This window comes from Cetorhinus maximus, chromosome 4 (genome assembly GCF_964194155.1).
Source record: "Cetorhinus maximus chromosome 4, sCetMax3.hap1.1, whole genome shotgun sequence".
Classification (NCBI taxonomy): domain Eukaryota; kingdom Metazoa; phylum Chordata; class Chondrichthyes; order Lamniformes; family Cetorhinidae; genus Cetorhinus; species Cetorhinus maximus.
The window spans coordinates 77704907-77728579 of NC_135882.1; positions in this window are offsets into that span (position 1 = coordinate 77704907).

Here is a 23673-nt window from a genome sequence, read left to right on the forward strand (position 1 = left end):
GAGAAAATATTTCACTCATTCTTAAAGTGGAATCACTTTACAAAGGTATGGAGATTGAAGAAGACTACTTCATTGATCTGACACGTGGAGGAGTCTCTTCCTGAAAATGAGGTGCATGGCATGTGTTTACCATCACGAATGGTACAGTACAAGGTCATTTTAAAGAATGTTCAGTCGAGGTTACAGGCATTTCAATGCAGTTCCTTATCAACGTTGGCATAAAAGTGTCTATATTAAGCAACGAACTCAACCATCCGTATGTTTCACAACTTTCTCTCACTCCAGCGACAGACGCTGTTCAAGATTACGATGACTGATTATTCTGGTTTTGGGAACAGTCACAGTTTCAGTGTACAACAAAAACATCACCTTACACAGGTTCATGTTCTACGTTAGTGGTGGTGTAGGGTAAACCTTTTTGATAGGCTTGGCTGCAAACTTGCAGACCCCACCGAAACACATTTTAACGTGATAGATGACTCAGACTATACACACCAGTATCCTTCCTTAATTACCAGATTCAGGGAGATTAAGGGGCACTGTCATGTTCCTCGCATTGACACATCAATTCGCCAGTTTTGCAAAATTTGAAATGGTGGCCATTTGCAATCCGGGGCTGAAATAACTTGAAGCAGATGATGTCATTGAGCAAATCGAATTATTGCCTTGGGTATTGAACCTAGTCATTGTGAGATACAAAAATGGTGAAATTAGACTATGGTTGGAATTTTCCGAGCTGCTGAAATTGGGCATCGTGGCGGGCGTGAGTGGACAATATGGCGGGAAGGCCAAAACTTGGTTTCACAATGTCGTGTAACTAGTAGGGCAGCGCTTGCAGTTATCAGCTCCAGGCTTCGCAGGCAGCACCGCATCACTTTAAGGGGTCTCATGGGCAGGTCTCTACCTACCAGACCTGCCATAAGGCGGAGGTGGCTTTTCAATGGCTGCAGGGCTATGGCTTGCTTGCGGAGCGGGGAGAAGTGGCCTCAGGCAAGGGAAGAGCCTGCAGGGCTAGGGCATTATTGGGAAGTGGGGGCAGTGGGGGAGGGGGGGAGGTATCCCAGGTTGTGTGTGGGGGCACATGTTGGTCTGTGCAAGTGGCCTCAAGATGGAGAGGGCTGAGGAGGCAGTCTCCAGAGGCGATGAGTCCAGATGGAGATGTGAGGGTATGTGTGAGAGAGTAAGCGGTGATGTGTCTTGAGCTGGCAGTGAGTGAGATGCCAGTGAATGTGTGATGGGCTTGTGAGTGTGTGAGTTTAGAGTGATGAGATGGTTGCCTTACCCTGGCGGCAAGGATGAGATCATACATCCTTTTTCTGGGCACTGGCTGGCAAACATCTTCTGTGCAGCGTTGGCACTGACCACCACCCCCACCATCTCCCACGCCAGAATGGTGACAGTGATGGGATTCCTGTGGCCAGAGCGGGGGTAGAGGGAGGACATCGTGGTGGACTCTAACAGTGTCCAGAAGGCATCCCAGGGATGCATCACTGAATCGGGGGCTAGACTCTTCTTACCTTTTGGGGCCATGTTTTCTGTGCAGCAGTCCCGGGCTGGAAGGACTGAGAGGTGTGCCCTTTAAATATGGCATCCGTCGAGAGGAGGCTGCAAGGTGACGGCATGGCGGGTGAATCGGGGCTGCTCACCAGCAAAATGGCGTTTTTCCAGGGAATGCATGATTAATGAGGCAGGATTGGAACGATACAGCGTGAAAACACGCCATTGTGGCCAGTGGGTAAAATGTCCTTTTTCCCGCCCGCTATCCCACTTAGCGCAAATCTGGGTTGATTGCGCCCAATGTGTCGATCTTAAAGTGGTGAACAAAACTATCGTTCCAGAGAAGTATCCACTTACTACGATCCAAGAACTCTTGGCATCATTCATGTCTCCACAGTATTCATGAAGCTCGACATGCAACAAATCTATTTCCAGATACCACTAGCAGAGCAAAGTCAACATCTTACTCATGAAGGTTTGTTTCAGTATCTCAGAATGCCTTATGGACTAAGTTCACTACCTAGCACATTCCAGAAGATCATTTCCTCATTCTTGTCAAACTTTGAGGTCCTAATCAGGTCCTAATCAGATCAAGCAATTGCTTGGTATCAACACTTTTCTGTTGGATGACAACACAAAGTGGAATGTGAGATGCTTGATGGTAAGCAAACCAGGATATTTCGAGGACAGTGATTATGAGGATACATTTCATTTTCCGATGAGTGACTGTGATGTTGATCATCCACCTCCTCAAAGTAATCGTGCAGAACCACAATATCAAATTTGTGGATCTCAGCTTAGTCATCAGAGACCTTCATATTCAAAGACTATTTCTCTAGTTAGAGAAAATGGTCAAACTGAATGCTAAGACATAACTCAAAGTAATATGTTTGTTGTTCAGGATGGTTTAATTTAAAATAAGGCCTTTAGTTTTACATGGGGAAAAGATGTAGTGTTCAATTATTCAGCGTTTGATTATATGACATATCTGTTTACTGTTGACTGCTCACTATGTGTGATAACTTAAGCCTAGGTGTGCTGACTGAGAAAGAGAAACTAAATTGTAGGCAAGAAGCTGGAAGCATGAGGGCAAACATTTTAAATCATTAAATAAAACTCCTATTCAGACATATAACCTAGAGTGTATCATCTCTGCATATCTCCAAGGCATAAAACATCATAGGTGGGTGAGCAGAAGAGAAGAAGATGTTGGTGAGATTACTTCCCAGCAAACATGCTGGGCAGGAGGCTGGTGAGACAGGTGGATGGGCAGTTAGAGCTGTTGCTGATATGGATGGAGCAACTAATGCCTTCGTGGGCCCAGTTTAAATTTCCTGAAGTTTGCTGTTCCTTCACTGTTGCTGGGTCAAAATCCTGGAACTCCCTCCCTAACAGCACAGTGGATGTACCTACACCATGTGGACTGAAGCAATTCAAGACGGTTCACCACACCTTCTCAAGGGCAATTAGGGATGGGGCAATGCAAATGCTGGCCTAGACAGGCCTGGCCTGCTCCTATGCTGCCTGGCCGCTGGTGTAGGCCAGTCAGTTGCAGGATGTGCGAGTGCTGAGGGTGGGTGGGGAGTCCTAATCCCACATCTACCCACCATCCAGTCTGGGTTAGATCATTGCTTTTTAATTGTGGGCTTGTGGATGCAGGCCCATGATGATAACATCTCCATACGTGGTGATGTCTTTCCCCCTATGCTGCAGTGCTGCTGGTCTGGCGTTCAGTATTCTTGGTCTCCAGCAGTGGGACTCCCTAGCTGCCTGGTCAGCCTTGGCAGCTCAGTCTTAGCATCCCAGCTCCAGATGTCACTAGACATAAGTATAACAATAAAGACCTCAGCACATTTTGGCATCTGTGAGGACATATTGCTAAGTCCTGGCTTTCAAAGCATCTGGGATAGACTGAATTGATTACAATGAAGACAGTGACACAAAATAACGTTTTGCCTTTTCTCAGGTGGTACCATAAAGCGATCTTTCCTGTATACATTCTCATTAACTTTAGAAAGTACAAACCTTTGTTGCTACTTCCCCACCTACTAAAACAGGCAGCACCCTGTATCCCTTGTATTCCCTGCATTGTAGGCAGAAGAGCAGGGGGCAAGGCTCCCAAGGATAATTGGGTAGTCATCTGCCTTTAAGGAGACAGTCATCAGGGGAGGGGCAGGAGGTAAGAAAGTAGGAGGAGTTGAAGGTGGAGAAGGATGACACTGAACAGAGGCGTTCTTTGGCTGCACATTGAGGGGCCTCCTCCTGCCACACTGTGGGAAGAGGATCTCCTTCATGGTCTCCAGCATTAGATGCAGATCAGCATTGACGAAGTGAGAGGCTACCCTGCCCTGGTTGCCAGACCTCTGGCTCTCCTGTGACCTCTCTTTCCTCTGGTGCTGTGAAAGGCTTTGGCATAATTGGTAATATTCCCCATAGGACAATCAGCAGCTCAGTGATGGCTGCATTGTAGTGTTTAAATGAATCCCGCGCTTCATCTGTCTCACCTTCATTCCTGCTGCCACTGGCGCTAACTGGACAGAAAATCTGACTCCATCCCAATTAAAGGTTCACCCCTGTGAAAATCCAAACTTTACTTTTCCCACTGGAGGTGAGTTTCTGACTGAAAAACAGACCCAACTTCAGTTTTCCACCTCCACAGTGAAAATTCAGCCCATAAAATTTTGATATGTCATCTAACTTTATTCATTTAAAATATGGCCTTTGCTTATTTTCACTACAATCAAACAAGTGACTCTTCATTTCAACACATCAATTATTATTGGATTGACCACTTGCTCAAGGTTCTATATCCTCATTGAATGCTTGTCTCGCCTTTAGCCCAAACATGACACAGAATTTACAACATAGAAACAAGTTATTCCACCCAATGGGTGTTTGCTGGTGTTCATGTTCCGTGCAAGCTTCCTCCTACCTTATTTCATCCTATCCTTCTATTAATTTTCCCCTTATGTATTTACCTAGCTCCCTCTTAAATGTATCTATACTATTTGCCTCAATGACTCCATGAGGTAACATGTTCCACCTTCTAGCCAATTTAAGTAAATGATCATTAAACTGGAACATATTGACACAAACCGACCATGTTCTCCTTGGCCACGAAATAAAGGAGCAGATTTCCAAAAATTTAAATAGAAGTCTGCCTGTCTTCTGAGGTCAAGATCACTTGACTGGTTTAGATCTCTGTAATGAGAGTGACGTGTGTCCTTGGGAAGGCTGTTACATCTCTATTCGGTATTCCAGCATCGATTGATATGCTTGGTGCCTGTCCAGCGTAGGAAACCTTCAATCTACCTCTGACCATCTTTTGTCTTTTAAAGGGTGGGCTGAGAATTTGTCCCTTTACTATATAACCAGGATCCCAGAAATGGTGGTGACTTGGGTGCACTGAGTTCTCCCCCTGTTTCCTGGGGTTCTGTGGCTCTCCTACTGGAGTTATAGGAGAAGAACAGCAGAACCACTGAGATATTTTGCAATATAGCATTTAAAATGAGAGCAATGTTTATTGAAACATAGGTATTAAGTTTCAGTACAAAATAGGTTTACTTATTCCATTTAGAGCTAATTATGAACATTCATGTTTGCTATTTAATTACCTCAACCCCAGGGGACATATACCCAATATTATAAGGTAGATTCCGCAGCTTGAACCAAAGGAAATTAACTGCACTCGCCCAAACTTGTGCATGGGCAATTATTGTCAAAATGTGACTGCAAACTGAATTCTATCCAAAACATATATGGTGTAAAATTCAGATGTGTAGTGCCCATTTAGATGGCCTTTTATATGATAAAAAATTTTCAGAGGGCACCTTTTTTCTCTCTCTCCACCTACATCAGCAGCACCCACCAGGGTCCAGGGCAATGTTCCTGCTAAGCTGTTCAGTATGAGGCCACATAGCAGACTGCAAGGTATCACACAGGCCTTGTTCTGTGATTAATAACATGTACAGTGGCGCACGTTAGGGATACACACACAGCCAAATGGGTTGCACACAACAACTACATTTTAAAGGGAGCTTAAAGCAGGGTGCAAATAACTGCACACCTGTCACTCTGCTGGTCTTAGGAAACAACCTCAGACAACTCTGGGGCTAGAAGCCTTGGCATGGGTGACAGTAATCTAGACTGGCTGGCTGACAGGCAAGGTTGTTATCTTGAGAGGGTAGCAGGTTTGTGCTCAATGGAGTCACTGCCTTTCCCCTGGGCTGGAGCCTCATCAATCCCAGTAATCTCATGGAGGACATACTACTGAATATCTGTGATACAAGAAATATGTCCTTGACAACTTGTGTGAGGTCACTGAATGCTTTGCCAAATGGTATCCAGGTCCTCGGGGCATGACTCTTGATATTGGCCATCATGGCTTCCTGGTCCTGCTACCTAGATCCCACTATCAACATCCTGGGGGTTACCATTGACCAGAAACTGAACTGGACTAGCCATGTAAATACTGTGGCTACAAGAGCAGGTCAGAGGCTAGGAATCCTGCAGCAAGCAACTCATCTCCTGATTCCCCAAAGCCTGTCCATCATTTACAAGACACAAGTCAGGAGTACGATAGAATACTCTCCATTTGCCTGGATGAGTGCAGTTCCAACTACACTCAAGAAGCTTGACACCATCCAGGATAAAGCAGCCCTCTTGATGGGCACCACATCCACAAACATTCATTCCCTCCACCACTGATGCACAGTGGCAGCAGTTGTGTACCATCTATAAGATACACTGCAGGAACTCACCAAGGCTCCTTCGATAGCACCTTCCAACTCACAACCACTACCATCTAAATGGACAAGGGCGGTGGATACATGGGAACACTACCACCTGGAAGTTCCCTCCTAGTCACTCACCATCCTGATTTGGAAATATATTGCATTTCCTTCACTGTCGCTGGGTCAAAATCCGGGAACTCCCTACCTAACAGCACTGTGGGTGCACCTAGACCACATGGACTGCAGCGGCTCAAGAAGGCAGCTCACCACCATCTTCTCAAGGGCAATTAGAGATGGGCAATAAATGCTGGCCCAGCCAACAAAGCTCACATCCCATGAACGAATTTAAAAAAAAATCCTTCTGAGAGTTTGTCTGGCGGCCTCCTGGCCCCCTGCTGTGATAATGGTGTGCTTTGGGGCTAAATTGTGAGAATCATGATGTGCAATTACCCTGTGCCTGCGCAAAGTAACGCAGGCACCATGCGTACTTTGTGCTGCTGTGTGGTTTAAGCAGGTGACTCGAGTTCTTGTGAGGCGAACACCACTTAAAGATAGCCTGCACTCTTAAAGGTGAAATGCATCTGACTAGAGCAGGTGTTGAAACTACTTAAAGAAGAGTGGAAGACCAGGAGAAATCAACAGAAATGTTGCTACAGGCCAGGGAGTGTGCCCCAAGATTTTTTGATGTCACGCTGGTAGCCTTGGTGCAGGAGGTGGACAGGAGGAGAAAGGTTCTCTTTCTTCAGGTGGCTATGAGGCCTACCAGGCAAATCCTGAGGAGATGGTGGGAGCAGATAATCGTAATGATCAATGACAGCTGTCTGGCCCCAAGGACCAGCGTGCAACAGTGAAGGAAGTTTAATAATCTTACAGGAGTGGTCAGGGTCAAGAAAGAATCTTCAAATGCCAACTCCTACTAATTGCACCTTCAGCCTCACACCCTGATTCAATCGTCACATCCCCTTCAACAATTAATCAGCCACAACTCAAACTTCACATTCATATGCTTCACCTCACTCTCGCACACTTAGCACTGCTGAAAGCTGAACATCTCACAATACACAGCTTGCTTACACCTCCAGCTATTCACCCGTGACAGGCACATCACCCAAACACATGGCACCGCACTCATTGACACAATTCTATCTCTTTTGTAGAACAAGGCGGCTCATATTAGGCAGCAGCTATCTGGCTGGGAGCAGGCACGGTTGCATCTACCCACTCCCCTGGAGAGACAGAGTTTGGTATAACTGGAGTGGCCGTTGCTGAGGTATTGGCCAACAGTGAGGCTGAAACTGTCACAGATGATGGTACATAGCTGCTTAATGTATTTTTTAATATCCCACTTCACCATCTTCTACAATAATTACAATCCGCAGATGGTATAACAATGTACCTCTTGCTTTTCATCCTCTCCCTTCCCTGAACCCTGCCCCCCTTCACAACAACCTGTCCTTGTGTCTTCATGCTTTCACTTACCCAAGAACTGCCACCTGCTGGACAGGTATCGATAACAAAGAGACAGAGGAGGAAGAAACATTGTCACATGATTTGACCCTCAGCCACCAGCTGCATGTACCTTAGGGGGTGGTGTAGACACAGGATTTGCACATAATGAGTCACTGGGCACAAGTGAGCTGCAGATAGGGCAGGAGGAAAGGATAGACTTTGTGCCAGCTCTCCAGAGGGTGAGGTGGCTAATGAGTTCTGCTCTAGGAGACTCAGATGAGGAATTTGATTGGGCAGTGCACAGAAAAAGTTTGATGGGCATACACACAGAGATGCTTGTGCATTGGTAGACCCACCAGAACGTTTGCTGCCACTGTCAAGGAACATGGAGCAGTCCAGCTGCAACTTGGCACAGGGCTTCATGCAGAGCCTGGAGCCCATCCTTTCCAATACAGAAATGGGGATCAACTCCTTGAGAACACTTGCAGACCCAACCATGATGCAGCGTCTGAAGGCCGATTTCAGTTTTCATTGCAGCACAAGCAGAAGCCACCCAATCTCAGAGTGCTGCACTGGAAACTCAGATTTACGATAGGAAATCTCACATTCTCCATGTCCTGCACCACTTCTTACCAACTTTAATAAACTCCGCCAAACTCCAGCAATTCCATAAGCTGAACAGGAAGCTGGCAGAAACTAATAAGCAACAACCTGCAAGTTGTTGATGATTCCTAGCACTGGAGAGCCCGTTTTACTGCTGAATGTATGTTCAGCTGTGCAGGTTTGTGAGAGGGGGTTAACTAGAATGGTGAGGTGAAAATGGCAGATTGGGCATCAAATGGGTGTTAGATGCTAACTAACATCACAACGTGCCTATTCTGCATACGTCCGGTGCACTCATGTAATGCGGAAGCTAATGCCCTCGGTAAAATGGTGTTCAATGCTCACCACGCCAGGAGTGAACAAAAGTTGCACGGATACCATTTTTCTACTAAACTTCACCCATAGCACAGAAATTGCCAGAACTATGGAGCTAGATTTTGGAGCCCTAAAGTTTTATTTAACCAGTTTCTACTTCCATTTAACATCTAAAGTCCCAGATACAACATGGTGTTTTAACTGTATGGAGTTTTTATTCATTTAACAGAATGAGGGTTAATCCTCTACCTATTCCATCATTCTTTCATCACAAGTAGTTTGTTTGTGTTTCAGTAGGTAATCTAACATCTGCTGATGGAGTACATTTCACCAGCTGCTGGACTATAGTAAAGTGAAGCTTTTTCATTGTTTTGAGAGAGAGATCACTAACGCATGCAATGATATGGTGATGTGATGAAAATAAAGGGTCTTGTTTTGAAAAAGGTTTTTTTGGGAAACCTGTTTAATTTGTAGTTGTGCTTTTTCAAAATGCCACAAGCAAATCTTGTGAGGAACATTCTCATGCTTCAGTTTCATTGTTCCAAAATGCATAAACTGAAAAAAAAAGCCTCATTACATCGGGAAGACTTCTAATATGGTCAACTCTCTGCAGCCAAAAAAATTTAAATCAAATTGCAGCCTGCACATTCGACATTAAAGAGGATTTGATAGATGTCTATGATTAGGCACTGTTGCAATTAATGAAATCAGTTGAACCATGTGGAGATTGGGAGAAGGGTGCTGAGTTTGGGAGGGTTCTGAGTGTAGGGCAGAGGATGGTGCTGATTGTAAGGGGGAGGAGAGTGCCGAGTGTAGTGGGGAGGAAGGCGCCAAGTGTTGGGGGGAGGAGGGTGCTGAGTGTAGGGAGGAGGAGGGAGTTGAGCGTAGCAGGGAGAAGGGTGCTCAGTGTAGGGAGGAGGGGGGTGCTGACTGTCGGGGGGAGGACGGTACTGAGGGTAGCAAGGAGGAGGATGCTGAGTGTAGAAGGGAGGAGAGTGCTGAGTGTCAGGACGGAAGATGGTGCTGAGTGTAGGGGCTGGTGGTGGTGTAGTAGTATTGCCATTGCACTGGTAATCCAGAGACCCAGGGACCCGGGTTCAAATCCCACCTTGGCAGATGGTGGAATTTGAATTCAATAAAGATCTGAAATTAAAAGTGTAAGGATGACCATGGAACCATTGTCGATTGTTGTAAAGACCCATTTGGTTCACTAATGCCCTTTAGGGAAGGAAACCTGCTGTCCTCACCTGGTCTGGCCTACAGGTGACTCCAGACCCACAACAATGTGGTTGGCTCATAAATGCCCTCTGAAATGGTCTAGCAAGCCATTCAGTTGTATCAATAACAAGGAATGAAACTGGACGGACCACCTGGCATCTACCTAGGCAAAGACAATGACAAACCCAGCCCTGTCGACATGGCAAAGTCCTCCTTACTAACGTCCAGGGGCTTGTGCCAAAACTGGAAGAGCTGTCTCACAGACTAGTCAAACAAAAGCCTGACATAGTCATCCTCACGGAGTCACACCTTACAGATCAAGCCCCAGACACCACCATCACCATCCCTGGATATGTCCTTTCCCCACCATCTGTTCCAGCAGAGGTGGCGGCACAGTGGTATACAGTCGGGAGGGAGTTACCCTGGGAGTCCTCAACGTTGACTCCGGACCCAATGAAGTCTCATGGCATCAGATCAAACATGGGCAAGGAAACCTCCCGATGATTACCACTTACCACCCTCCCTCAGCTAGCGAAACAGTGGTCCTCCATGTTGTACATTACTTGGAGGAAGCACTGAGGGGTGGCAATGGCGCAGGATGTACTCTGGGTGGGGGACTTCAATGTCCATCACCGAGAGTGGCTCGGTAGCATTGAGCTGACCATGTCCTAAAGGACATAGCTGCTAGGCTGGGTCTGCGGGAGGTGGTGAGGGAACCAACAAGAGGGAAAAACGTACTTGACCTCATCCTCACCAACTTGCCTGTCGCAGATACATCTGTCCATGACAGTATCGGTAGGAGTGACCACCTTGTGGAGACGAAGTCTTGTCTTCACATTGAAGATATCCTCTATCATGTTGTAATGCACTACCACCGTGCTAAATGGGGTAGATTTCGAACACATCTAGCAACTCAAGGCTGGGCATCCATGAAGTGCTGTGAGCCACCAATAGCAGCAGAATTGCACTCATAATCTGTAACCTCAAGGCCCCACATATCCCTCACTCTATCACTACCACCAAGCCAAGGGATCAGCCCTGGTTCAATGGAAAGTGCAGGAGGGCATGCCAGGAGCAACACCAGGTATACCTAAAAATGAGATGTCAACCTGGTGAAGCTACAACAAAGGAATACTTGTGTGCAAAACAGCATATGCAGCAAGTGATAGACAGTGCTAAACCATTCCACAACCAACGGATCAGATCCTGCCACATCCAGTTGTGAATGGTGGTGGACAATTAAACAACTCACTGGAGAAGGAGGCTCCACAAATATCCCCATTTTCAATGATGGAGGAGCTCAACACATCAGTGCAAAAGATAAGGCTGAAGCATTCGCAACAGCCTTCAGCAAGAAGTGCCGAGCGGATGATCCATTTCAGCCTCCTCTGGAGGTCGCAGATGCCAATCTTTAGCCAATTCAATTCACTCCACGTGATATCATGAAATGGATGAAGGCACTGGATAGTGCAAAGGCTATGGGCCCTGACCATATTCCGACAATAGTACTGAAGACTTGTGCTCCAGAATTTGCCGCGCCCCACCCAAGCTGTTCCAGTACAGCTACAACGCTGGCATCTACCCGGCAATGTGGATAATTGCTCAGGTATGTCCTGTACACAAAAAGCAGGAAAAATCCAACCTGGCCAATTACCACCCCATCAGTCTACTCTCGATCATCAGTGATGGTAGGAGCCATCAACGATGCTATCAATCAGCACTTTCTTAGCAATAATCTGCTCAGTGATGCACAGTTTGCATTCTGCCAGGGCCACTCAGCTCCTGACCTCATTACAGCCTTGGTTCAAACATGGACAAAAGAGCTGAACTCCAGAGGTGAGGTAAGGGTGACTGCCCTTGACATCAAAGCAGCATTTGACCGAGTGTGGCATCAAGGAGCCCTAGCAAAACTGGAGTCAATGGGAATTGGGGCAAACTCTCTGCTGGTTGAAATCATATCTAGCACAAAGGAAGATTGTTGTGGTTGTTGGAGGTTGATCATCTCAGTTCCAGGGCATCACTGTAGGAGTTCCTCAGGGTAGTGTCCTCAGCCCAACCAACTTCAGCTGCTTCATCAATGACCTTCCTTCCATCATAAGGTCAGAAGTGGGGATGTTCGCTGATGTTTGCACAATGTTCAGCACCATTCGGGACTCCTCAGATACTGAAGCAGTCCATTTCCAAATGTAGCAAGACCTGGACAATATCCAGGCTTGGGCTGACAAATGGCAAGTACCATTCAGGCCACACAAGTGCCAGGTAATGACCATCTCCAAGAAGAGAGAATCTAACCATCGCTCATTGACATTCAATGGCATTACCATCACTGAATCCCCCACTATCAACGTTGTGGCAATTATTGACCAGAAACTGAACTGGACTAGCCATATAAATACTGTGGCTACAAGAGCAGGTCAGAGGCTAGGAATCCTGTGACAAGTAACTCAGCTCCTGACTCCCCAAAGCCTGTCCACCATCTACAAGGCACAAGTCAGGAGTGTGATGGAATACTCTCCATTTGACTGGATGAGTGCAGCTCCAACAACACTCAAGTGGCTTGACTCCATCCAGGACACAGCAGCCCGCTTGATTGGCACCCCATCCACAAACATTCACTCCCTCCACCACCAACGAACAGTGGCAGCAGTGTGGAGCATCTACTAGATGCACTGCAGAAACTCGCAGGGCTCCTTAGGCAGCACCGTCCAATCCATGACTACTACCATCTAGAAGGACAAGGGCAGCTGACACTTTGGGACACCACCAGCTGAAAGTTCCCCTCCAGGTCACTCACCATTCTGATTTGGAAATATATCGCCATTCCTTCACTGTTGCTGGGTCAAAATCCTGGAACTCCCTTCCTAACAGCACTGTGGGTGTACCTACACTACATGGACTGCAGTGGTTCAAGAAGACAGCTCACCACCACCTTCTTAAGGGCAGCTAGGGACGGGCAATAATTGCTGGCCCAGCCAGCGAAGCCCACATTCCATAAATGAATTTAAAAAAGGAGGATGCTGAGTGTAGGGAGGAGGAGGCTGCTGAGTGTAGGGGAGGAGGGTGCTGAGTGTAGGGACAAGGGTTCTGAGTGTAGGGGAAGGAAGGTGCTGACTTGTAGGGGAGGAGGATGGTGCTGAGTGTAGGGAGGAGGGTGCTGTGTGTAGGGAGAAGGGTGCTGAGTGTAGGGGAGGTAGGTACTGAGTTTAGGGAGGAGGGTGCTGAGTGTAGGGGAGGTGGGTGCTGAGTTTAGGGAGGAGGGTGCTGAGTGTAGGGGAGGAGGGTATGATTGTAGGGGAGGAGGGTGCTGAATGTAGGGGGAGGGGGTGCTGAGTTTAGGGGGGAGGAGGGTGCTGACTTTAATGGGGAGGAAGGTGCTGTGTTTAGGGGGGAGGAGGTTACTGAGTGTAGACAGGAAGAAGGTGCTGAGTGTAGTGGGAGCAGAGTGCTGTGTGTAGGGAGGAGGGCGCTGAGTGTAGACATGAGGAGGGTGTTGAGTGTAAGGGGAGAAGAGTGCTGAGTGTATTTGGGGAGGGTGCCGAGTATAGGGGAGGAGGGTACGATTGTAGGGGAGGAGGGTGCTGAGTGTAGACAGGAGGAGGGTACTGAGTGTAGGGGAGCAGAGTGCTGAGTATAGGGAGGAGATCACTGAGTGTAGGCAGGAGGAGGGTGCTGAGTGTAGGGAGGAGGAGGGTGCTGAGTGTAGGGGAGGAGGGTGCTGAGTGTAGGGGAGCAGAGTGCTGAGTGTAGGGAGGAGATCGCTGAGTGTAGACAGGAAGAGGGTGCTGAGTGTAGGGGAGGAGGGTGCTGAGTGTAGGGGAGCAGAGTGCTGAGTGTAGGGAGGAGATCGCTGAGTGTAGACAGGAAGAGGGTGCTGAGTGTAGGGGAGGAGGGTGCTGAGTGTAGGGGAGCAGAGTGCTGAGTGTAGGGAGGAGATCGCTGAGTGTAGACAGGAAGAGGGTGCTGAGTGTAGGGGAGGAGGGTGCTGAGTGTGTTCGAGTGGGTGCTCAGTGGGTGCTCAGTATGGATGGAGGGCGCTGAGTGTCAGGGGTTTTAAGTTAGAATTGATAGGAAACTTTGATACAGTTTTGAATTATTTGTTTGTGATCATCAGTTGGCTTCACGCATTGTTCTCTCGAGCATCATTCTGGTCACAGGAATTTGCTATGATAAATAAGGTATTGGCAGGGGAGATGTGGTGTATTTTTTCAAACTGGAAAAAGCATTGAGCTCGTGAGATCTATGAAGAGGTCACTTGTGGAGCTTGTCTTGGCTGATTGTTCAGCAAATCTTTAGTCCCCTGAGTATGCTCTTTTGTTATCGATATTAAAGTAGTCTGAAGGAAATCTCTGGCCTAAATTTTACGTTTGCCATGCGGGTGTGTGACAGTCACGATGCATCACGAAATGATGCGTGATGATGTCAGCTGGCCTTCCCAATGTCATCGCGCCGTGTGATAAAAGTATAATAATTTTCGTATTTTTTTCTGGTTTATTATGAAGTAGGTTTATGGAGGTAAGTATAGTTAGGTCTGTCTGTATGATTTAATTACATTTGGAGTCAAGTAGACTGCAAGGTTAGAATCATCAAAAGAAGCTAGGTGCTTGACATGCTAATGAATAAACATGGATGATGGCTTAGCATGTAAGGTATGAAGGGAATTTGCATTTTTAGATAAATGAAGAGATTTGGATTTCAAAGGGATCCTAGTCTGTTTACAACTAGCCAGATAAGTAAAGCTAAGGAGTGTGTTTATTTTTCCCAGAAGTTACTGACAATATATTGGCAACATGCAAGTTTTTCCATTTTGAGGAAGATACTGTTTCAAAGACATATGGAACAATAGAATTTACATATTAAAAAGAGAGAAACATATATGAATAAGAATGAAAAGCTACACGTCAGAAGGCCATGTAAGATCTAACAAGAGCGTGTGAAATAGTCTTAATGAAGCCTGCAGCATTTGTGCATTAGTCTGCTATATAATGAATCTGAAGTTGGGGAAAAGCCATTTGGAATTCCACTGTCAAGTGGGTATTGTGTTAACTTGCTGGTTCTGTATTAAATCTAAAATCTATTCTGGACTGTTGCCTTAAAGGGAGCACAACTGGGGGTTAGGTTAATTCGGAATTTTAGGAGTTATTATAGTAGTAAGTGATTGTAGTCTTATGTATGTGCTTGAAATCTTTTATATTTTGTTAATAAATAATTTAATTTCTAAAATCTGTAAAGGTCTTGGTGGACTTATTACTTCTGAATTCAGTGCACACATCTTGTAATAAATACAAATTGCAAAACCATTGTGATAGCGCGACCAAGTTTCCCTTGTGGATTTAGTCTGCCTGGCACACATCATCTGCCATGTCATAACATGCCGCCCCATGATAATTTGTTTGGCAGGCACGCATGAATATTGGAAATGTGTCCGCTACCATTGGAGGTGCCAATTAAGGCTATTAAAAATCCAATCGACCCCGATTTTGAGAGGCCCTTGTGCTTTTTATGCTTGGCGCGTGGGCCAATTGGGCAAGCGGGCTTCACATTTTTCATCATTCTAGATCCATGGTGGGATAAAAGGCCCAGAAGGTGTGGAGAGATGAGGAGGTAGGAGTATTGAAGTGGGTTGGGAGTGTGTGGATTATAGTTAATTTTTTGAAAAGTGTTATTCATTTGGATAATCTTAGGAGGGTTAAATCTTTGCAGAGGCTTTCTGCAGACAGGCCCCTTCATTGTTCAAACCTGTACAAGCATAAGGTCTGACATGGGTATTGTGTACTCTGCTGGAGGGACCTCCTTGGATGAGGAGGAGAAGACAAGAAGGGAGGGGAGGCCAATTGCCCACAGGCTCTGTAACAGAGTCTGCCTTCAGGACTGAGAGGCACAGCCAGAAGGAGTCAAGGGCCAGCAGGTGTTGCAAGTTAATTTGTTCAATGTATCTTAATTGCTTAAACAACATCTCATGTGATAAAGCAATGCATTGCACACATTTCTGCATGATTAGATCATCCAATTAAATATATTCTAAAATTCTCAAATGCTTGATCTAAGATCAAAATACAATGGTTCTAAATGCTTAGGTTAATTGTCTCAACATATCTATGGGCTCCAATGATTCAGCACTGTCTTGGTTGAACTATGCCACAAAATGAGTAGCTCAGTTTATTTTGGGTGTCCATTATGCAGTCTGAGATCTTTAGGTCTGTAGCGCAATAACGAACCATCCAGGAAGGAGTTAAACTAAAAGTGATTAACATTCAATCATTTCTGGTTCTTAATTCCTTCATTGCTGTCATGAATACTTGTGCTTACATAGCAGGAGAAGGAGGAGGGAAAACTTAATTTAACAACCTTGGAGCCATATTGACTTATGTGTTTCTCTGTGGCCCATTGCTTTGTGTTTGATTTCACTTCAGCATCTTTTAAAAGCTGAGCTTGACAAAAAGAAAATAGTTTGTCCATTTGATTGAAGGAAAACCAATATTTCCAAAACACTCCTGAGAGCCTTCTCAGGAGTAGCAGACAGTAGCCAACAGGTTAGTTTTCAACAATAGATCAGCATTGAAAGGTCAGATTATCCTTGATCAATGTAGGTGATAGTTTTCTCTCTGTTATATAGTTAAAAAAAATCTTAATTATTAAATTAAGTTACAACAATGTACCTTACATGAGTAGATTATTTACTTGATTTAAAGGGTAATTATTGTCACCTTACAGTTTTCTCTCTCTTATATAGTTAAAGAATAACTTAATTGCTGAAAAAGACACATGTTGTCGAAGCTTTTCATCTTGCATTCATCAGGATACTTCACACGAATATCAAATGTAATAGGAACAACAATTTATACTTCATGAGAAGCGAGTGCTGATTGGTTGGCAAGTGGACTCTGATTGGTAGAGGCGTTGCCATGGAGAATTCACCATTGTCACCTTACAGTTCCAAAAAACAGTCATTGGAGGAAAATGAAGCAAAGCAAAAGTGTTTAGGAAGTGAGTTTCGGATTGTGGGGATCTGATGGCTGATACCCCTGCCAGCGATGTTCGAGATATGGTGGAACAGAGTCAGGAAAGTGGATGGTGTGTGCTGGGACATAAAAGGCCTTAAAAGTATGTGGAGTAAGGGTGTCGAGGGATTTGAAAATGAGCATGGTTCTCATCCCACTGTCAGGAGAAATAGGTTTAATAAAATATGTAGAATGGTCTGTTATATTGCTTGTCAAAAGTACTAATTATATTGCAATAATCACTCTGAATAACATTAAAATTATAATTCAATAGCAGTTAGGGTAAACAGGTAGTAGAAATGCATGGGCAAACTAAGGAATAGAAAAGGATGCAAGACTTTGGTGGGAATTATCTTTCTGATAGCATTGTGTTACAATTATGAGGTTTATAAAATTGTTATACTTTGGGGCTGTAGCTTTAAATTTAGGGTAAATGAAAGGGATCATGTGACCTGTTCAGTATGATAAATATGAAAGAGGAATGTTCCTCTTTTTAGTTTAAAGTTGCCTTAACATAGAAAATAGTGTTTAGCTTATGGTGCTTTTAGTCATTTGTTATAATAAAAGTTGTGAAAAAAGTGAACTCTTGTGTCATTCTTTCAGCTATCAACTGGAAGTTTGAATCTCTTTTTAAGTTATAGATCTCTACGGGGATTGTAGCAAGTGATATATTAAAGGGATGCATAGACACAGAGACTGGAAAAGTTTATTGCAAAAACAGAGGGATAACAGCAACTGATTTTCATACAAACTGGGAAAAGCTAGACTTCCAAAGACAACAAGTTTCTTGAATGGGCTTGAGACAACTTTCTGGGACAATATCTTCCTGAATCAACAACAGATTAGACTGTATTAGATTCCGTATGAGTAATGAACTTGAACTAATCAATTACCTGGAAAAACTCAGCAGGTTTGGCAGCATCGGTGGAGAAGAAAAGAGTTGACGTTTCGAGTCCACATGACCCTTCAACAGAACTGAGAGAACAGAACTGTAAATTACACTCAGTTCTGTTGAAGGGTCATGTGGACTCGAAACGTCAACTCTCTCCACCGATGCTGCCAGACCTGCTGAGTTTTTCCAGGTAATTCTGTTTTTGTTTTGGATTTCCAGCATCCGCAGTAGTTTTTTGTTTTGAACTAATCAATAACTTACACGTAAGGGAACACTTTGCTAACAGTGACCATAACATAATCGAATTTGATATTAGATTTGAGAGAGAGAAGGGTGACTTACTAACCAAGGTTTTACATTTAAGCAAAGTGAACGTTGGAGGGATGAGGCAGCAATTAACCACAGTATACTGGGTAGAACATATTAATGGATAAACTATAAGTAAACAATGGGATTTGGTCAAAGAAGCATTTGGTTCAATACCTGCACATACCCTTAAAGGGTAAGAACTGTACTTGTATAATTCAGCAACCTTGATCAACAAAAGAGGTCAGAGACAGTATAAAACTGAAAAAAAGAACCTACACAAATGCAAATAGTGGAGATCCCACAGACTGGGAGAGAAATCAAGAACTTCAAAAGGATACAAAGAAAATAGTAAAAGCTGCAAAAAGAAATATGAGAAAAAAAACTGGTGAGAGAAAGCAAGGAAAACACTGAAGATTTTTACAAGTATATTAAGAGAAAGAAGGTGGCTAAGAATAATATGGACCCCTTAAAGACAAATGCAGGTGATATTGTAATTGAAAATCAGGAAATGGCAGACTTGCTAAGTGCATCCTTTGTATCGGTCTTCATGTGGGGGAAGAGGATAGAGTACCAGAGATACAAGGCAAACTAAGCATAATTCAAAGGGAAGAACTGACTATATTTAATATAGGTAAAAAAAAAGGCAATGGAGTAAAGAATGAGACTAAAGATAAACATTCCCCAGGACCTGATGGTTCCTATCCCAGTGTTTTAAAAGAAGCAGATGAGGAAATTGTAAATGCTGTAGTCAGGATTTTCTGAAACTCTCACGATTCAGGAATTATCCATTTAGATTGAAAAAATTGATAATGTCATTCCAGTATTTAAAAAGGATGAGCCAGAAAACTAGGAAATAGTCTCCTATTACTCTAATGCCTGTCATGGAAAGTTACACAAATCTATGGGCAGTATTTAAGGGAGGCAATGGGGAGCCTCAGCTGTCAGCTGGAGAGCTAGCCAGAGCCCCGCATTGCCTCCTTCCAGGTAGGCCTGTCAAATTTAGTGCCTCTAGGCACCTAACTGGGCAGCAGCGGGCCTTCCCTGGGATCAAGGACCTTAAGGGAGGAAATCCTGCCTGTGAGAGTTTCCGGCCAATCAGGGGCTGGCAGCTGTGCATTGCTTGGTAGCGCCACAAGAGAAGCGATGGTAGCTGCTGGTAATGCACACACTTGAGCCCCAGGGTTGCCAAAGGATATGGCAGGATATAGATAGTCTCTTCAATCAGGCATTGAATGCCTTTGAACGAAGGACTCCTGTCACCACCATTCAGAGACCAGCAGGCGCGTTCCACCGGTCAGCCGCCTGGTAGTTAAAACCTGCCCCAATCTGTGTAATTTCCACTGTGATACAAACACATGGTTCAGCAGCCAGACATTAATCAACAAATATGGGGTCCATGGGAAAATGTGCTTGACATGGCTTTATACAGTGAACACCAGCAACCTATTGCTCTTGCCAACCTTTAATTAGCTCATTAGGTGATTCATAAGTGCATAATGCTTATTATGGCAGGCCTAACAAAATGAATCAGTTTATTATTGACCATGGAACAAATTGGTCACATAAAATTCACCCACATGCAAACAATACAACTTTAATATCGAAACTTGTGAACTTGCCATCTCCTTTCATATTTTCACAACCAGGGGAAATATTCCAGCCATTTTTCCACATCCATTTCTGTAACAGTTTTAACTGGAAGTGATACAATTTCAATTTGCCACCGTTTCCAGCATTAACTGATGAGGACACTGGAAGGGATGACACATTGCAAAAATTTCAACCACAACAGGTCCTGCTCTTTCGACAAACTTTAAATCCTTTCAGAGACACTGAGCCTAAACTAAGAGCATACTAAAAAGATACATCTTTTTTTCCTTTTCTATTCTATGATCCTAATAACCATATCCATGATATAAAAACAATTTTTGGGAAGAGTGATACGATAACACTGTAAGAATTTCATTTAAAGGGTCTAAATTTAACACTGTTGAAAGTATTTTATGGGCCTATAGACGGTACACCAAGAGAATCAGGCTGTATGGGGATCAGGCAGAAAGTGGAGTTGAAGTAGATCAGGCATGATCATTTTGAATGGCAGAGAGAAGACTCAAGGGGCTGCATGGCCAATGACTGCTCCTGTTATGTTTCTTAATAACCAATTTAGCAGTTTAAGACCGTGCCTGATCGTGATTGATGTTTGGGACACTGCTAAGGTTGTTTGAGGCTCCTGCACTTATTTCAGATTTGGATTAAATTTATTTGCTCCAGTCATTGCAGAGCAAGCTGGTCTGACTGGAATTTCTGGTTCCTGAGCAGCCTAACCAACAGTCCTTAAAGTGATTGCAGGAGGCTTATCCAAAATGGTCACAAAACCTCCAAAATATGATTTTTTTTGTGGAGTTGGAAGAAGCAGAATTGCTCTACCTAAATCCACAAAACATTGTAGCCACTGCAGGCGTGTGTCCCTGTGCACCTTCTGATCACCTCCTCCTGGATTTACCTCTGGGGATTGGTATGTCTGAACTTCATAAGACCCTGACAGCTGAGCTGTGTCAAGCTGCCGAATAGCTGCCTGCTGTTTACCTAGTCTGATGAGGCCCAAGGACAAACTTACTTTGGCCCGTGGGCCTCACTGTTCCTGGTTTTGGTGCTGAGCAAGTTAGGCCTCAAAAGTCTTTATGCTATGAATAATATACTACACAATTTATCCTGCTTCCTAAAAAGTGTACCCGGCAAAGGTAACAATATCAGCAACCAAATGCACTGAAATTAGTTGAAACTTGTAAAGAGAACTGTTGTTTGTCTCACAGCTTCAGCTGTAAATCAGCTTGTCATGTTAATTTTATGAACATTTTACTTAGCTTGTTTAAATAAAGTACAACTTCAGAGTTACATCCCAAGGTTCTGTAAACTTCATTATAACACCCACCAAGTTAAAATTTGCATCAGGGGCCATATATTTCTTAACTCAAGCTTTACAGTATTGTACAGCCCTGTACTTTAATTCTTGCATTGTGTTTTGATTCTTCAATAAATCTGGACATTTATTGCTCCTGAAAGCACGTAATATAGTTTTTGGAAATATCATATTTTCTGTGTTAAACATAGTGACACCTGAAACTTATAACCATTTCAGAATTGAAGGTACTCTTCCAGTTCCAACATATCTAAATAACTTAAAATAAAAGCAAAAAACTGCGGATGCTAGAAATCCAAAACAAAAACAAAAATACCTGAAAAAACTCAGCAGGTCTGGCAGCATCTGCAGAGAGGAGCACAGTTAACGTTTCGAGTCCGAATGACCCCTCAACAGAACTAAGTAAAAATAGAAGAGAGGTGAAATATAAGCTGGTTTAAGGTGGGGGGTAGGGGGTGGGGGGGGCGGGGTGGGACAAGAAGAGCTGGATAGAGGGCCAGTGATAGGTGGAAATAACCAAAAGATGTCACAGACAAAAGGACAAAGAGGTGTTATTATCTAAAGGAATGTGCTAATTAAGGGTAGAAAGCAGGACGAGCAAGGTACAGATAGCCCTAGTGGGAGTGGAGTGGGGGGGGAAGGGATTGAAATAGGCTAAAAGGTAGAGATAAAACAATGGATGGAAATACTCTTAAAAATCATGGAAGTAGGTGGGAAAAGAAAAATCTATATAAATTATTGGAAAAAACAAAAAGGAGGGGGAAAATCGGAAAGGGGGTGGGGATGAAGGAGGGAGTTCATGATCTAAAATTGTTGAACTCAATATTCAGTCTGGAAGGCTGCAAAGTGCCTAGTCGGAAGATGAGGTGCGTTGAGCTTCACTGGAACAATGCAGCAAGCCAAGGACAGACATGTGGGCATGAGAGTAGGGTGGAGTGTTGAAATGGCAAGCGACAGGGAGGTCTAAATAACTGACTCTTTATCATGATTATCATCCATTGTCAAATTATTAAAATAATACAACTATGTTAAACAAAATGTAAGTGCTCTAAACATTATGATTGGGCTCTGCAGTGCCACTGGTAAATAGTGTGCACCATGCTTCCAGACACTTCTGACATGGCTGGCCCTGCACCCCATGCTGGGAAGGACACTGGCACAGGCATGCCATGTGTGCATGGGAAAACTCAGGAGTGCTCAGACCATCTTTGAAACCTGGACTGTGCAGGTCCAGTGAATGCCAGTGCCAATCACTCAGCTGAACTGGGGTTCAGTTGCACAAGGAAAACCTCATTAGTGCTACGTAAAAGACCAGCCATCCAGCCTGCAGTTAAGGTGCTTTTGACTTATTACTGCTGTGGTAAAGTTTTGAAGGACTGTGATTTGTATTTGGAGGTCTGTTGGTGAATTGATGCAACCATTCAGGGAGGGTAAACGGTTTGGTCGTCTGTCCATTCAAAGTCCACAGGAGGTATGTGGCTGTAGTTGCAGTGCGTCTGTGTCTGCAACACAATTGAGAAATGGAACAGAGAGCTGCAGAGTGGGGAAGCTCACGACAGAAGGAGGAGGAGGGATCTCCATAGAAGGCCGTATCCATCCTGTGAACCTGGGAGTCCTCTTACTGCCCTGGTGCTTCAGCTGCTTCATTTCCAATTGCAGTATTGACAGTCAGCAGCAGCTTTCTTTCAGCTAATGAAGCTCCCTTTTGAAGGAGGAGGCTGCCTTTAAGAGCTCGAGGCTAGCTGGACCATGTGTGCTGCTAGGGCCCCTGTTGAGCACTCAGCCAGCCGTCCTGCTTAGCTGAATGATATAATCATGGAATTGAGGAGGCAGCACCAAATTTGCATGTTGTCTGCCTCAGTGAGACTGAACCCGGGCTGGTCATCAATCACAATGCATATGCACCAACAGACATAGTTTTAGCCCTTGGAATCCATTACTTTCTGAAGCACTCATACATGTGTTTTTTTTCATTAATTCACGGGATGTGGGCTTTGCTGGCTGGGCCAGCATTTATTGCCCATCCCTAGTTGCCTTTCAGATCGGGGTGCTGAGCTGTCTTCTTGAGTCACTGCAGTACAAGTGGTGTAGGTTCCCCCACAGCACTGTTAAGAAGGGAGTTCCAGGAATTTGACCCAACGACAGTGAAGGAACAGTGAAGGGGATATATTTCTAAGTCAGGATGGTGAGTGACTTGGAGGGGAACTTCCAGCTGGTGGTGTTTCCATCTATCTGCTGCCCATGTCCTTCTAGATGATAGTGGTCATGGGTTTGGAAGGTGCTGTCTAAGGAGCCTTGGTGAATTCCTGCAGTGCATCTTGTAGATGGTACACACTTCTGCTACTGTGTGTCGGTAGTGGAGAGAGTCAATGTTTGTGGATGTGGTGACAATCAAGCGAGCTGCTTTGTCCTGGATGGTGTAAAGCTTCTTGAGTGTTGTGGGAGCTGCACTCATCCAGGCAAGTGGGGAATATTCCATCACACTCCTGACTTGTACCTTGTATATGGTGGACAGGCTTTGGAGAGTCAGGAGTTGAGTTACTCGTCACACGATTCCTAGCCTGTGACCTGCTCTCATAGCCACAGTATTTATATGGTTAGTCCAGTTCAGTTTCTGGTCAATGGTAATGCCAGGATGTTGATAGTGAGGGATTCAGTGATGGTAATGCCATTGAACATCAAGGGGCAGTGGTTGAATTCTCTCTTGTTGGAGATGGTCATTGCCTGACACTTGTGTGG